A 14,281-nucleotide genomic window follows, 5' to 3' on the forward strand; every position below is an offset into this window, starting at 1 on the left:
AAACATGTGCCCACCACTGCAGCACTGGTAAAGGTGCAAGCAGGCTGCTGCCTCATCTCCAACAGCACCTTCGCTGGTGCCACAGGCTGCTGGAGCGCTGGTGGGACACTTCAGTAGACTTACCTGCCAGCAAGGGCTCCCGCCTGGGAAGGCTGGGCAGTGCAGGAGGTGATTTCAAAGCGGGTGCCAAAGCTACCTAGAGCCCTCACACCCCAACAGCTCACAGGTGGGCTCACACTCAGGGCTTCCCCACAGCCAGACAGCCACACTCACAAAACGCAGCGGAGCCCCAGGCACAAGAGCTGCCGGGCAGGCATTCTTCTCGCAGACCCTCACTCCCCACAGGGACAGTCTCAACAGAGAAACCTCCCTGCCACCACTGTGGACCAAAGCCAGACAGAGCTCTCGCACAGCTCAGGACCCACCCTGCTCTCAAAGCCTGTGCCGCATGCAGAAACAAGGCCTAACACTGAACTGCTCGCGTCCTTCAAACACCTCAGCTTTACCCCCAAGCAACTAACACCAAACACGAGCGGTCGCTGGTTCAGAAGAAGGTCACCTCACTCTCCTCAAGCCCCTCATCAAGCTCACGACACAAGAGGACAGTCCCTCACCTCCACGCACACAAAGGCAACCAACTGCTGCTCGTGTACCTGCGCAGTGCTTGCTCCAAACGCAGCAGCACCAGGCAGCTGCCTGCCATGGCACGACGCCACGGGACGTTGGTCTGTGCAGCTCTCGGCAGAAGCAGACCCTTGCCCATCACCGTTTCCCTCTTTGAGGGGAAATCACCCCGGGCAACATACCAAGTCCAAAAGGAAGACAAACCCCAACCCTCAGCACATTGCAGATGCCGTGACACACGTTTCCCCCGACACACAGACACCAACACTGTCTCTACTTTCCTGCACCCAAGTCCACGACGGCCCAACCCATGTGCTGGGCAAGGAGGAACCGCATTAAGATCTATTCTTCACCCCTCCTTGAACGGTTTTACTTTATGCACGCACAGCACTTAACTAACCTGACCGTGTCTCTGTCTGTGCACACGTGTATTTACACACAGGTACACCCACACACCTACACTTAATTCAGAGAGCCCTGTATATACAGGCATTTACACAGGCACGGTTCCTTACCCCAGCAATTCCTGCCCTTGCCGGTACAGTGCGTTTCACTGACGGATCCTGGAACGACCTCTACCACAGCTGCCTTCACAGCATCCCTGCTCAGCTACAGGGCATGGTGTTTCTGCGTCCAGGAGGAAAAGCACATGCTGCACACACACGCTTGCACACCTCCAGATGGCAATGGGCGGCAGCCACCCAGGGCATTTAGATCCTTCCCTCATCCTTTCAGAGGCTTAGCAGGTGGTGAACAGAGCTTCACAGAATGCCCCCCAAAGAGCAAGAGGTGGTGGCCACCCGTCAGAAGAAAAGACCCAGAAGCTTGTTATCTCCTCTGCATCCACTCAGTGTCATGGGGACATCATGTGTTGGACAAATGCAAAAGTCTTTACTTGGTATTAAAGTTTCAATCGTATAAAAAAACCAACCCCCAAACATTGTGAAGTGCATCAGATTCGCAGTTTTGTCTGCAACTGCGTCCAAGTTACATACTCACAAGAGGTATGGAAAAGTCAATGAGAAGCATTTTGGGAGCCTTTTTCTCTAGTCTCTCTTTGAAATAATATGCCCAAATTGTTATTTCACTAATATGGCTCTTGAAAGTCCTCTTACCTGAACTACCCGAATTTAACTTACTGCTCAGGAAAAATTAATGCAATATCCACTACAGCTGGACAGAGTGACAATGAACATAATCTCACAATAACCTGGGAAGTCAGTTTCAAAAGTTGATTCAATAGCGGAAATTTCAATAAAAAAAGAAATGGGGTGACAAGGTGGGACGGACAACACCAAGCCACTGTCAGATTGCTCTGTGGTAGAGAAATACTAAAGAACTGAGTTCAGTCAGAACTACTAAAGAGGATACCATAAAATATATTCTCCTAAATTACTTTGTGGGGAGCTGCCATGAAGACAATTCACTTAGTTAAGCAAAATGACAGATACAAAGGTACAAAGGTTAAACTGAATGCAGTCTTCAACTTACACCTGAATTATGTTCCCATTCCTACAGCTAGCAGTAACGCAGAAGACTTGCAATGCAGTAATGAGAACGGTAACACACTGACACATTAGCAGAAAGCTACACGGCTCAGAGTGGCGCCTTTTAAAAGCTTTTTTAAAATTGTTTCTGTGGTCAGCTGCTGTAAGGTTAGGCCATTCAACAGTTACAACATTCACCCGGCGGCTTGCTGCACCCAGACGGGAGGACAATTCCTTGGAAACAGCCCTAGGAGCCTCCATCTGTAAGCCAGGACACACCACTCAAACCAGCCTTCTCCGGCAGCTGAACAGAAACTTTTTCCCAATATGCTTAACACAGATTACCAGCCGCCAGCTGCAGAACGGCCTCCGTGCTGCAGATTATTACTCAGGCTAACAAAAAAAGGAAGTGAGGGTAGTTTTCCTGCTTAGAACAACTCCCTCACAGCCATACTTTCAGAAGACTACAAACACAACCCTGTGGAACACCAGTCTCCTCAGAACGCACAAAGTAGTCGCTAACCCGCTTAAGTCGGGACACTTTCGCTGTCACGACGGGATCACCGAGAAGCAGCAGCCTCCCGCTGACAGGCAGAGCCTGGCCCCCCACACTGCCTCTCCCCCCAGCCCGGGAGGGTTATGCCCGGCGGGGCTCCGCTGTTTCCTTACCACCACCTCAACCCAGGGGCTTTCCCACACCAGCCGAAGCCGCTTCCCCCTGTCGCCGCTGCCGCCGGTGACGGGGCCGGGCCGAGCGCTGCTGCCCTCCCGGTGAGGGGACGGCGCGGCACCGCCGCCCGTTCCCCTCGCGCCGAGTCAGCGCCCGCGCGGCCCCACCCCGCACCCCCGCCCGCTCGCTTCCAACTGCCGCCGGCGGCGCGCCCCTCCCCGCCCCGGGGCGCACCGCGCGCATGCGCCGGCCGGCCCGGCCGCGCCTTGCCCCGCCCGAGCCAGCCGACCGCGCATGCCTCTCAGCCGCCTCCGCCCGCCCGCTGGCAAGGGGGGACGTGGCCCGCCTGAGGGGGGCGCCCCGCTGAGTCGGCGGCGGCCATTTTGGGAGTGCTGCCGTCCGGCGTGCCCTGTTGTCATGGCGCCGGTGGACCCTCGTTCCTCTTAGGAAGTAGCAGCTGAAATCGTCTTCTTGAGAGAGTGATTGAGGAATGACAGCTAGGTGCGTCTCTTCTACAGGTTTTAAACTAATTAATTGCTGCAATTTCTGAGTACTGAATTTGATTCTATAGTTGGATCTGTCTACTGGTGCCTGTCCAAAACCATTGCAGGGGTGCACTCTCCATCAGGGAGGAGCTGGTGGGTGCCCAGGTGTCACCTGAGCCTTGACTGCACTGCCCTGGGCCTGTGGCATCCTGTCAATGAGGCTGTGCCTGCTCAGCCTGTACCCAGGCAGCTGTTGAGCTCCAGATGCCATGTGTCTGCGTGGGCACCTCAAGGAGTGCTGCACATTTAAAACCTTCAGATCCCACAGTTTTGGCTTTTGTTGTGTTCTCTAGTCTTCCAAACACATGGCTCATTAGTGCCCCACACATGGACAGAAGATAGTCACCAGCTGTATGCCATCAGGCCCTGTGAAGTTGGCACTGTTGCCCACTGCCAGCAACGGAGAGCCCCTCACCATCCTGCCATTAGGGTTCCTGCCACCCTGCAGCAGCATTCCCTTCTCTGTAGATGTTGTCCACTTCTGAGAGCCACACTGGAGGCCATGTCAGGTCAAGCTGCATGATGACAAATTTATGGAGGGCTGCCAAAGCCAAGTCGGAGGCTGGCCCCACAGAAGGACGCCACAGGGACATATGCTGTGGTGAGAGGTGAAGATGCTGAACCTCACCTGGGGTGTGCTTGCAAAGGGCTCCCAATGATGGTAACCCAAGACTTGGTGACAGCCTTCCTCTGCCACAACCGTGACAGCCTCTGGTCCAGTATTCTCTGACCAGGCTTTTTTAGATAGTCCACACATAGAAGGTCCAATGTTTAAAACAGAGTTTGCTCTTTTGAGGCTATTTGCATTTACAAGAGTTTTCCATTTAGTAGGGTGATGCAGCAGTCACAGTACAAATGCACATTACATTTCGCAGACTATTGCATTTTCAGTATACTGTGGAATCACAATATAGTTCTGAATTTCATTACTGGTCTCTAGAATATGCTTACTGTCACAAGACTGGCTGTCCCTAATTGCCCGGAAGGGATATGTGGGTTGTAGCCAGCTCAGGCCTGGAGTTCTCTCTTCAGAGGTTCAGTCAGGTCATTGTTTTTGACATTTTTGTACTTATTGTTGGGGTGAGCCACATATATACTCTCTATGCTGGCCTGTGTGAGTTTATTGCCATGGAGTCTGCAATGTGAACTGTGTCCCATCTCTTCCCACTTCTCGCCTGTGCTCCTCTGTGCTTCTTGCTGTAACTTCTCAAGGCCTTCAGTGTCACACCAGGCCTGTATTTCTCTCACTACATCATTGTGCTAGCGCTGCAAATACCTCATTTGACATGGAACAAGTGTTTGCAGCTATTCTCTTTACAAAATTACGGTCACACTGAACAAAAATAAGGAAACATAAACCAAATAACCATACTAACCTTACAAATTTAGCTGTCACAGCTAAAACAAGTAAAAGTTGCAGGCAGGGCAAGAAAAGTTCTCACACAGAGCAAGCTTCACAGCCCTCAGCCTGAGGCCTTGTAAACTCAGTACAGAGTTGCCCCATTGCTTGTTTTGTTAAGTGCTTTACATAACTCATACAAACCACAAAACTATTATACTTGCTAAATTACTATGATAAGGTGCAGAGTCAAACTGAGAACTCGTGCAGCTAAGGAGACCTGTCCAACAGGCCCTGTGGTGGGGCACATATTCCTTCCTTCCTTGCCCTCTGAGTCTGGTGGAGAGAGCCACAGGTACATGGAACTTGAAGGTACAACCCTACAGGACGTGTAACTCAGCTCCTTGGGCTTGCCTCAGTGGTGTTTGCACCGCTCCAGCTCTTAGTTGTAGGTGGAGTCACAGCAGGCAAAGTCTTGTACTGAGAGAATGACAGGGCTCTACAGAAAAGTGTAAAAAAATAAGCTAAATACCTGTTATAGTTACCTGTGTTAAACATATACATATATATATATATGAGTGATAGGGTCGTAGCATTTAACAGATCTAATATATACACAGGCTGTGTTATCTTAACAGTATGTATACCCCTAACACTAGTTAGAGGTATACTGTTCTGCTTGAAGTCTGTGTTTCTTTAACTCGGGGACAGACAGTTACACAACTGTTCTTTACGCTTAGCTGATCCAGCTAGTCTGTCTGAAACAAAGGCATTCTCTGGTTCCCTCTGGTATTGAAGTGAGTTTGGCTTCTTTTGCAACAGTTGTAGTCAATCACTCCATTATTGTCCCTTAAGCCTCAAGGACGTGGAGCCTCTCCTTAACTACTCGGAATGTGCCTCCCCTGCATGTGTGTGGTGGGGGGCAAAGGGGTCCTTGAACAGGTCACGGCCCCATGACTGCAGCAGGAACTGAGAAAGAGCCTCATTGGAGCCCACCAGATACTAGCAACTCTCCTGAAGCTCACTGTCAGGATGAACATAAGGAGATACAAACTGGACGCCCAGGCCACAGCTGCAAACATACAGCTGCTTGTTTAGGAATTGCACCAATCAACTCCTCCATCAGTTTATCAGCTTTGCTGAGTCCTCATGCAGCATGGATGCCTACAGCCATGTGGGGCTGCTGTGCTCTTGGCAAGCATGAAGGAAGCCCCTTGGCCTCACTGAGCCTGGCAGCTGCCACAGTGGCAGTCACACCTCCACACCCAGCCCCAAGTCCATCCTGGACCAGTAGCCCTCAGCTTCCCAGGCACAAGGAGCTTCTCAGCTCTTCATACACCATCACTCATGAGGTCCCTGCAGCATCATGGTCTCCCCAGCAGCTGTGAGGAGGCTCTGATCATGGAACATATGTCTGGCTGGAGTCCTGACAAAGACAGTAGGGTCTTCTCCCCAAACTCCTCTTGACAAAGGAGACCAGCTGGAGCTGCTCTAGCTTCTGGAAGGAATGGAGCCATGAGGGAGGCCAAGGGGCTCCACCAGGCACTGCAGCCAAACCTGCTCAGCTCCCTGCAGGACCAGACAGCACTTGCCTGGAGTCCCCAGCTGCACAGAAAGAGGAGGGCAAGCAGCTGCAAGGCTTGTTCCCACCATGGCAAGAGGTAGCCATGACACCAGCACTGGGAGGGAGTGTGGGATCAAAGCCATAGTGCCAGCGGGATGGTCAGAAACCATAGACAGGAGCAGGCAGAGGAGCCAAAGAAAAGGGTAGAGGAAAAGGTTAGGACACTGGCAAGCCATAAAAAAGCAAAAGAGGCTTTGAAAGTTGTGAGAGAGGCCAGCAAGTCCCAGTGCTGCAGAAGGACCACAGCAAGAGCACCTGAAGGAACAAAAGACACAAACTACTAATCTGGAAGAAACAGTGCCAAAAGCAAGGCCAGAAGGTGGGCGTAAGGCAACATACTGATGGTTATAGGACACTGAGGGCATCAGGCCAGGGACAGAAGACATAGAGAGGGCCATGTGCAGGAAAGAGTAAAGGAGCACCTGTTGCTGTGTTTCCCCAGACAGTGTGAAGTCTGTGTCTTGCATCCCAAAAACTTCTTTCTCATGTGCTCCTCAAAATGTCTGTGGATAGGAATTGGCCTTAAGTAGGTGTCTGCAGGGTGCAGCTCAACTCTAGCCTTATCTGTCCAGTCAGGACTTCCTCTCTCTACATATATTTAATGCAACTTGGCCCTAAAGTCCAAACAAAATCTTAGCGAAAGATGGGAAAGGGATGTGTTTCTTAAATGTGTAATAATTGTTTTATGTTTCTTCTTGGCATGTCTACATGGTTATGGTAGTAAAGCCCTGGGTGTGGAGCAGAAGCTTAACACTTTCACCACCTGTTCCCAGTGCTTTGCTGTAAGATGAGCAGCCGGAGAGTAGCCTGGAAAGTAGCTGAGGATGCTTGCAGCATGCAAAGCAGACCAGTGAGAGGCGGTTCAGGAAGCTGCTCCTGGATATTTCCCAGCTGTTGGCGAATGAGCTGCAGGGCTGAGAAGGCTTTCCTTCAGCCTGGCCTGAAGCATGGCCTGGCAGTTGGTGTGGTATGGAGAGGGCAAGGGCAGCTCCGTGAGCTGTCTCGCTCTACTGATCTTTGGGAACACAGCTGTTTGTAGAAGTCTCCAGGTTATGCAGCATGGTCTTCTGCAGACTGAGCCAAACACAAGGAGCAAATACAGACAGTTGCTTGTTTACAATCATTTCATTACACTCAGTGTGTTCCTTAGCACTGTGTAGGCAGCTGAAGAGCACAGGAAACTTGGGGGAGACCTTGCCATGTTGGATAATGTTGAGCATTTATTACACAGGTGGCTCTTTATTTGCCCACAACTTTAAAAAGCTTCAATGTTCTTCATAAACACACAAAAAAGTCAATAAATGCACAAAGGTCAGGGTAGGGTTTGGATTGCCAAGGCTGCTGCTGGCCTTCTGCCAGCCTGAGCAGGTGAATGGAGAAGCTCACCCAGACTGCAGGTTTGCATTTCCGGGTCTGAAACAAAAGCCCAGACCAAAGGAGTTTCATAACGCTGACCTTTTGTACCGTGGTAATAAGGTACACCCCCAGTATCAGGGCTGATAGGAGGTTTCTGCTGTGGGAAAGGCACTCCATACAGCTGAGGGACCACCTGCTTCTCCCAGCCCCATTAGCCCACTGTGGCAGTTGTTCACTAGAGTGAACAGGACTAAAACCCACACCTCCACACCTACAGCAGGGCGGGTGTCCAAAACTGCTCTCAGTGACAGTGCAGCGCTAATTGCCTCCATTCCCTCGATGCTGCAGTGTTCATGAGATCCCGTGACTACCTCAGCATGGGGCAATGGGCAGACAATTCAGAAGAGGACTTTGAATGCTTTTTACCGTCAAAGCTTTAATATCAAGTTGAAATTTATGCATTTGTCCAAAACACAATGTCCCCGTGACACTGAGTGGATGCAGAGGAGATAACAAGCTTCCTGGGTTTGTTTCTTTTTTCTAGCAGGTGACCACCCAATGCTCCCACACTTTGGGGGGCATTCTGTGAAGCTCTGTTCACCACCTGCTAAGCCTCTGAAAGGATGAGGGAAGGATCTAAATGCCCTGGGTGGCTGCCGCCCATTGCCATCTGGAGGTGTGCAAGCGTGTGTGTGCAGCGTGTGCTTCTCCTCCTGGACGCAGAAACACCATGCCCTGTAGCTGAGCAGGGATGCTGTGAAGGCAGCTGTGGTAGAGGTCGTTCCAGGATCCGTCAGTGAAACGCACTGTACCGGCAAGGGCAGGAATTGCTGGGGTAAGGAACCGTGCCTGTGTAAATGCCTGTATATACAGGGCTCTCTGAATTAAGTGTAGGTGTGTGGGTGTACCTGTGTGTAAATACACGTGTGCACAGACAGAGACACGGTCAGGTTAGTTAAGTGCTGTGCGTGCATAAAGTAAAACCGTTCAAGGAGGGGTGAAGAATAGATCTTAACGCGGTTCCTCCTTGCCCAGCACATGGGTTGGGCCGTCGTGGACTTGGGTGCAGGAAAGTAGAGACAGTGTTGGTGTCTGTGTGTCGGGGGAAACGTGTGTCACGGCATCTGCAATGTGCTGAGGGTTGGGGTTTGTCTTCCTTTTGGACTTGGTATGTTGCCCGGGGTGATTTCCCCTCAAAGAGGGAAACGGTGATGGGCAAGGGTCTGCTTCTGCCGAGAGCTGCACAGACCAACGTCCCGTGGCGTCGCGCCATGGCAGGCAGCTGCCTGGTGCTGCTGCGTTTGGAGCAAGCACTGCGCAGGTACACGAGCAGCAGTTGGTTGCCTTTGTGTGCGTGGAGGTGAGGGACTGTCCTCTTGTGTCGTGAGCTTGATGAGGGGCTTGAGGAGAGTGAGGTGACCTTCTTCTGAACCAGCGACCGCTCGTGTTTGGTGTTAGTTGCTTGGGGGTAAAGCTGAGGTGTTTGAAGGACGCGAGCAGTTCAGTGTTAGGCCTTGTTTCTGCATGCAGCACAGGCTTTGAGAGCAGGGTGGGTCCTGAGCTGTGCGAGAGCTCTGTCTGGCTTTGGTCCACAGTGGTGGCAGGGAGGTTTCTCTGTTGAGACTGTCCCTGTGGGGAGTGAGGGTCTGCGAGAAGAATGCCTGCCCGGCAGCTCTTGTGCCTGGGGCTCCGCTGCGTTTTGTGAGTGTGGCTGTCTGGCTGTGGGGAAGCCCTGAGTGTGAGCCCACCTGTGAGCTGTTGGGGTGTGAGGGCTCTAGGTAGCTTTGGCACCCGCTTTGAAATCACCTCCTGCACTGCCCAGCCTTCCCAGGTGGGAGCCCTTGCTGGCAGGCTTCTGCCACCACCTTTGTACCAGGAAGTGTTTGGGTATAAAAATATATACGTTTGTATACCATACATACAATATGTACATAGCTAGAAATACATGTGTAAAGGAGAGTATTAATATGTGTTTATACATAGATACATTAATTTTATGTATATTCACAGAGGTATATAAATTAAATTAAAAACATGTTCTAAATGTGCTACGTGTTCAAGCACACATCATCTTCCTCCCTGAAGGGATTTTTAGGCAAATGGCAGTCTCAGATGTCCCATGGCCTGTTCTCATCTATCTGTTGAAACGTGCTGAAGGAGTGTGTCCTGGGTGGACTTTGAGCATTGTTAGTGCAGTTGTGCACTGCTGTGGGCTGGTCACGGCCTGGGACTGCTCCCGCGTGTTTTGTGCACCTCTGTGAGGCACGGAGAGAGACAAAAGAGGGGATTCATAGATTCATAGATTGGTCCAGGCCAGAAGGGACCTCCAAAGGTCATCTAGTCCGACCTCCCCGCAGTCAGCAGGGACACCCCCAACTAGACCAGGTTGCCCAGGGCCTCGTCAAGCTTCACCTTGAATATCTCAAGGGAAGGGGCCTCAACCACCTCCCTGGGCAACCTGTTCCAGTGTTCCACCACCCTCACGGTAAAGAACTTTTTCCTAATATCCAATCTAAATCTCCCCTTCTCCAACTTAAAACCATTGCCCCTCGTCCTGTCACTGCAGGCCTTTGTAAACAGACCCTCCCCGGCCTTCCTGTAGGCCCCCCTCAGGTACTGGAAGGCCACTATTAGATCTCCCCGGAGCCTCCTCTTCTCCAGGCTGAACAACCCCAGCTCCCTCAGCCTGTCCTCATAGCAGAGGTGCTCCAATCCCCTGCTCATTTTAGTGGCCCTCCTCTGGACCCGCTCCATCAGGTCCATGTCCTTTCTATATTGAGGGCTCCAGACCTGCACACAGTACTCCAGGAGAGGTCTCAGCAGAGCAGAGCAAAGAGGCAGAATCACCTCTCTGGATCTGCTGGCAACACTTCTTTTGATGCAGCCCAGGATGTGATTTGCCTTCTGGGCTGCAAGTGCACATTGCCTGCTCGTGTCCAGCTTCTCGTCCATCAACACCCCCAAGTCCCTTTCCTCAGGGCTGCTTTCTAATACCTCATCCCCCAGTCTGTATTTATTCCAAGGATTGTTTCGGGCCAGGTGCAGAATCCTGCACTTGCTTTTGTTGAACCTCATGAGGTTCATCTGGGCCCACCTCTCTAGCCTGTCCAGGTCCCTCTGATTGACATCCCGTCCCTCTGGTGTATCGACAACACCACACAGCTTGGTGTCATCTGCAAACTTGCTGATGGTGCTCTCAATCCCTCTATGTTGTTGATAAAAATGTTAAACAGTACCAGTCCCAGCACGGACCCTTGAGGGACACCACTTGTCACTGCTCTCCATCTGGACTTTAAGCCATTGAGTACCACCCTCTGGGTGCCACCATCCAGCCAATTCCTTATCCACTGAACAGTCCACCCATCAAATCCGTATCCCTCCAATTTGGCAAGCAGGATGTTGTGAGGGACCATGTCAAAGGCCTTACTGAAGTCCAGATAGATCACGTCCATAGGTTGTCCCTTATCTACTGACCTAGTCACTCTATCATAGAAGGCCACTAGGTTAGTCAGGCAGGAGCTGCCCCTAGTAAAGCCATGCTGGCTATCTTGAATCATCTCCGTGTCCTCCGTGTGCCTAAGCATGGCATCTAGAAGGATCTGTTCCATGATCTTCCCAGGCACGGAGGTGAGGCTAACAGGTCGGTAGTTTGCAGGGTCCTCCTTTCTACCCTTTTTAAAAATGGGTGTGATGTTTCCTCTCTTCCAGTCCACACGGACTTCACCTGACTGCCACGACTTTTCAAATATCATGGAAAGTGGCTTGACAACTACATCAGCTAATTCCTTCAGGACTCTGGGGTGTATTTCGTCAGGTCCCATGGACTTGTATATCTTCAGGTTCCTCACTTGATCGCGTACTATGTCTTCACTTAGAGTGGGAGGGACTTTGTCACCTTGGTCGCTAACTTGTGGGCCATCAACATGGGAGCTAGGAGGAAAGGGGTTGCTAGTGAAGACAGAGGCAAAAAAGTTGTTGAGAACTTCCGCCTTCTCCTCATCCGTTGATACAAGTTCCCCACTGTTGCTCATCAGGGGGCTACGTTTTCTTTGACCCTCCTTTTCTGGTTAATGTACCTGTAGAAACCTTGTTTTTTTTCGCATCCCTTGCCAAATTCAGTTCTAGCTGTGCCTTGGCCTTCCTGACCTCTTCCCTACACAGCCAGGCAACGTCCCTAGACTCTTCCCAGGATGCCTGTCCCTTTTTCCATTTTCTGTGTAGCTCCATCTTGCCCTTTAGTTTGACCAGCAAGTCACGGCTCAACCATGGTGGTCTCTTGCCCTCCTTGCCCAATTTCCTACATGTCGGGATTGAGATCTTTTGTGCTCTATGGAGAGCATCCTTAAAGATCTGCCAGCTTTGTTCCGCTCCCTTGTCCTTGAGGGCCATTTCCCACGGGGTCCTATTTACTAACTCCTTGAAGAGTTGGAAGTTTGCTTTCTTAAAATTCAGAGTCCTAACTGTGCTTCTCGTGGGCTTCAAATTTCTTAGGACAGTGAACTGCACTAGGGCATGATCACTGCAGCCCAGGCTGCCTTCAACTTTGACATTCCTGATAATTTTGCTTGCATTTGTGACCAACAGGTCCAACAATGCATCTCCTCGAGTAGGGCTGTTAATTTCTTGTGTCAAGAAGTTGTCATCTAGGCACTCTAGGAGCTTCCTGGAGTGCCTGCAGCCAGCCGTGTTGCTTATCCAACAGATGTCAGGGTGGTTGAAATCCCCCAGCAGGATGAGAGCCTGTGATCGTGATGCATCCTCAAGCTGGAGTAAGAAGGCATCATTGACAGGCTCCGCCTGGTCAGGAGGCCTGTAGTAGACTCCTACCACGAGGCTCCCTTTGTTGTCCTGATCCCTAATTCCTACCCATAAGCTTTTGACGTGTTCATGGCTATTCTTTAGTAACAACTCTTCACACTCTAGCCACTTCTTTACATAGAGGGCAACACCTCCACCCTTTCTTCCTCTGCTGTCCCTTCTGAACAGCTTGTATCCATTGATGGCCACACTCCAGTCATAGGATTCATCCCACCATGTTTCTGTGATGGCAACTATATCATAGTTTTCCTGCTGTATAATGGCCTCAAGCTCCTCCTGTTTGTTGCACATGCTGCGTGCGTTTGTGTAGATGCACTTCAGCTGGGCTGATTGTCTTGCCATTCTTTGGGGGGGACGAGCCCTATTTCCCACCTGACCATGTTTAGTCCCTTCTGTAGTTGCCAACCTATTACTTCTCCTTATGACTTCACTACTGTATGGAGGTTGGAGGGCCTTGCTCTCACCCCATCCTTCCAACCCTGATGTGTCATCCTGCCACTTGCCACAGACCCTTCTGATATTGTCATTATTATCCGCCTCAAGTGAAACGGCAGGCCGAAGGCTATCCTTAGGCTCATCTCTAGTGTACTTGTGTTTAACCCCTTCCCCCATCGAGCCTAGTTTAAAGCCCTTTCAGCAAGCCCTGCTAACTCATGTGCCAGGATCATTCTACCCCTCTGAGACAGATGTACTCCATCTGAAGTTAGCAGACCAGGTGCCATATAAAGTTCCCCAAGATTCTTCCCTCCTCCCCCCAGGTCTTGCTGCATATATGCTGTGTGCCTGTTTGCATTTAAGCACAGGCAATACTGCCTGTCCAAGCTTTAACACCACCGTCATGCTTTTTGCATAGGCATTCACTGCACAGTGAGTACACTGTCTGGTTTCCAGCAGGAGCTCTTTGGGTGGGAGAGCTGTCCCTCAGAAGGAGAGGACCTCCCTCCAGAGGCTGCTTGTTGAGCCAACCTGGTGCAGATGCTGGGTGTGCAGGGGAGGAGGAAGAAGAGGAGGAAGAGGAGGAGAAGGACAAGGACAAGCTGGAGTGCTCTGCTGGAGGCCAGGAGTATTGCCTTGTTCCTAGTGTTGTCCTCCCTTGCCCGTATTTCCCTGGGCTGTTTGAGTCAGCCTGGGAGACTGAGGAGAGCACTTGAGCAAGCTTGCTTAAGTTGCTGCTTAGCAATTGCTTCCTTGCTTGTTTGGGGCCATGGTTATGAGAGTAGTGGTGCTGTGTGTGAGGGCCCCTTTTTCAGGCTGTACCACCACCATGTAGTCAGAGCTGGGGTTTGGAGAGTATCAAGTGTGGGGTTCTCCAGCATGGGGCTTGTGAGTCTGTTGGCTGTGGCGCTGGGTGGCTGCTGGAAGCCCCTGCAAGCTGTGTCCACATGCTGTTTTATGTGCAGACATGAAGAGTCCCTTGGGAATCTGTTGTGTTTGTTTGGGGGAGGAGGGCACAGGGCAATGATGTAAAGTGACATGGTGAGCTTCTGGGGTGGGAGTGAGAAACCAGGCTGTTCCCTGGTGGGCCCAACCCACTGTGGGAAGGTGATGGAGAGGCTCTGGCTGTCTGCTTTGCTGATTTCTGAGATGCACTGCAGAAGGAGAGGGAGATCTCCAAGGTCTGTGTCTGCTGCTGAAGCCTTTGCTGAACTGCCTGCAGGCCCGCATGACCCAGCAGACATGGAAATGGTTGCAAGTCTTTCTACCGGCTGAGGATGAGCTGGACGTCTGTACCTTTTGCTTAAGCTGCTGTGGCAATGTTTCCCAGAGCGTGTGGGTCAGGTTTCCTAACTGCCGTGCTGTTGTTGTGTTGCTGTCAAG

The 14,281-nt window shown here is 51.3% G+C and overlaps 1 protein-coding gene across 5 annotated transcripts in view; it reads right to left on the reverse strand.

Annotated features, from left to right (window-relative positions):
• The window catches only part of TDRD7 (tudor domain containing 7), a 54,586-nt gene extending 51,635 nt beyond the window's left edge, over positions 1-2,951 (reverse strand). For 2 of the 5 annotated variants that reach the window (XM_074165852.1, XM_074165853.1), the window contains exon 1: positions 2,781-2,951. The gene's annotated coding sequence lies outside the window, so the exon portion shown is untranslated. Of the gene's footprint in view, positions 1-614; positions 636-2,309; positions 2,410-2,780 lie in introns of those variants that run through there. The other 3 variants (XM_074165854.1, XM_074165855.1, XM_074165856.1) reach the window with 3 other exon arrangements.
• Between the last annotated feature and the right edge of the window lie 11,330 nt (positions 2,952-14,281).

The sequence above is a fragment of the Numenius arquata genome, chromosome Z, assembly GCF_964106895.1.
Source record: "Numenius arquata chromosome Z, bNumArq3.hap1.1, whole genome shotgun sequence".
In the NCBI taxonomy this organism is placed as follows: domain Eukaryota; kingdom Metazoa; phylum Chordata; class Aves; order Charadriiformes; family Scolopacidae; genus Numenius; species Numenius arquata.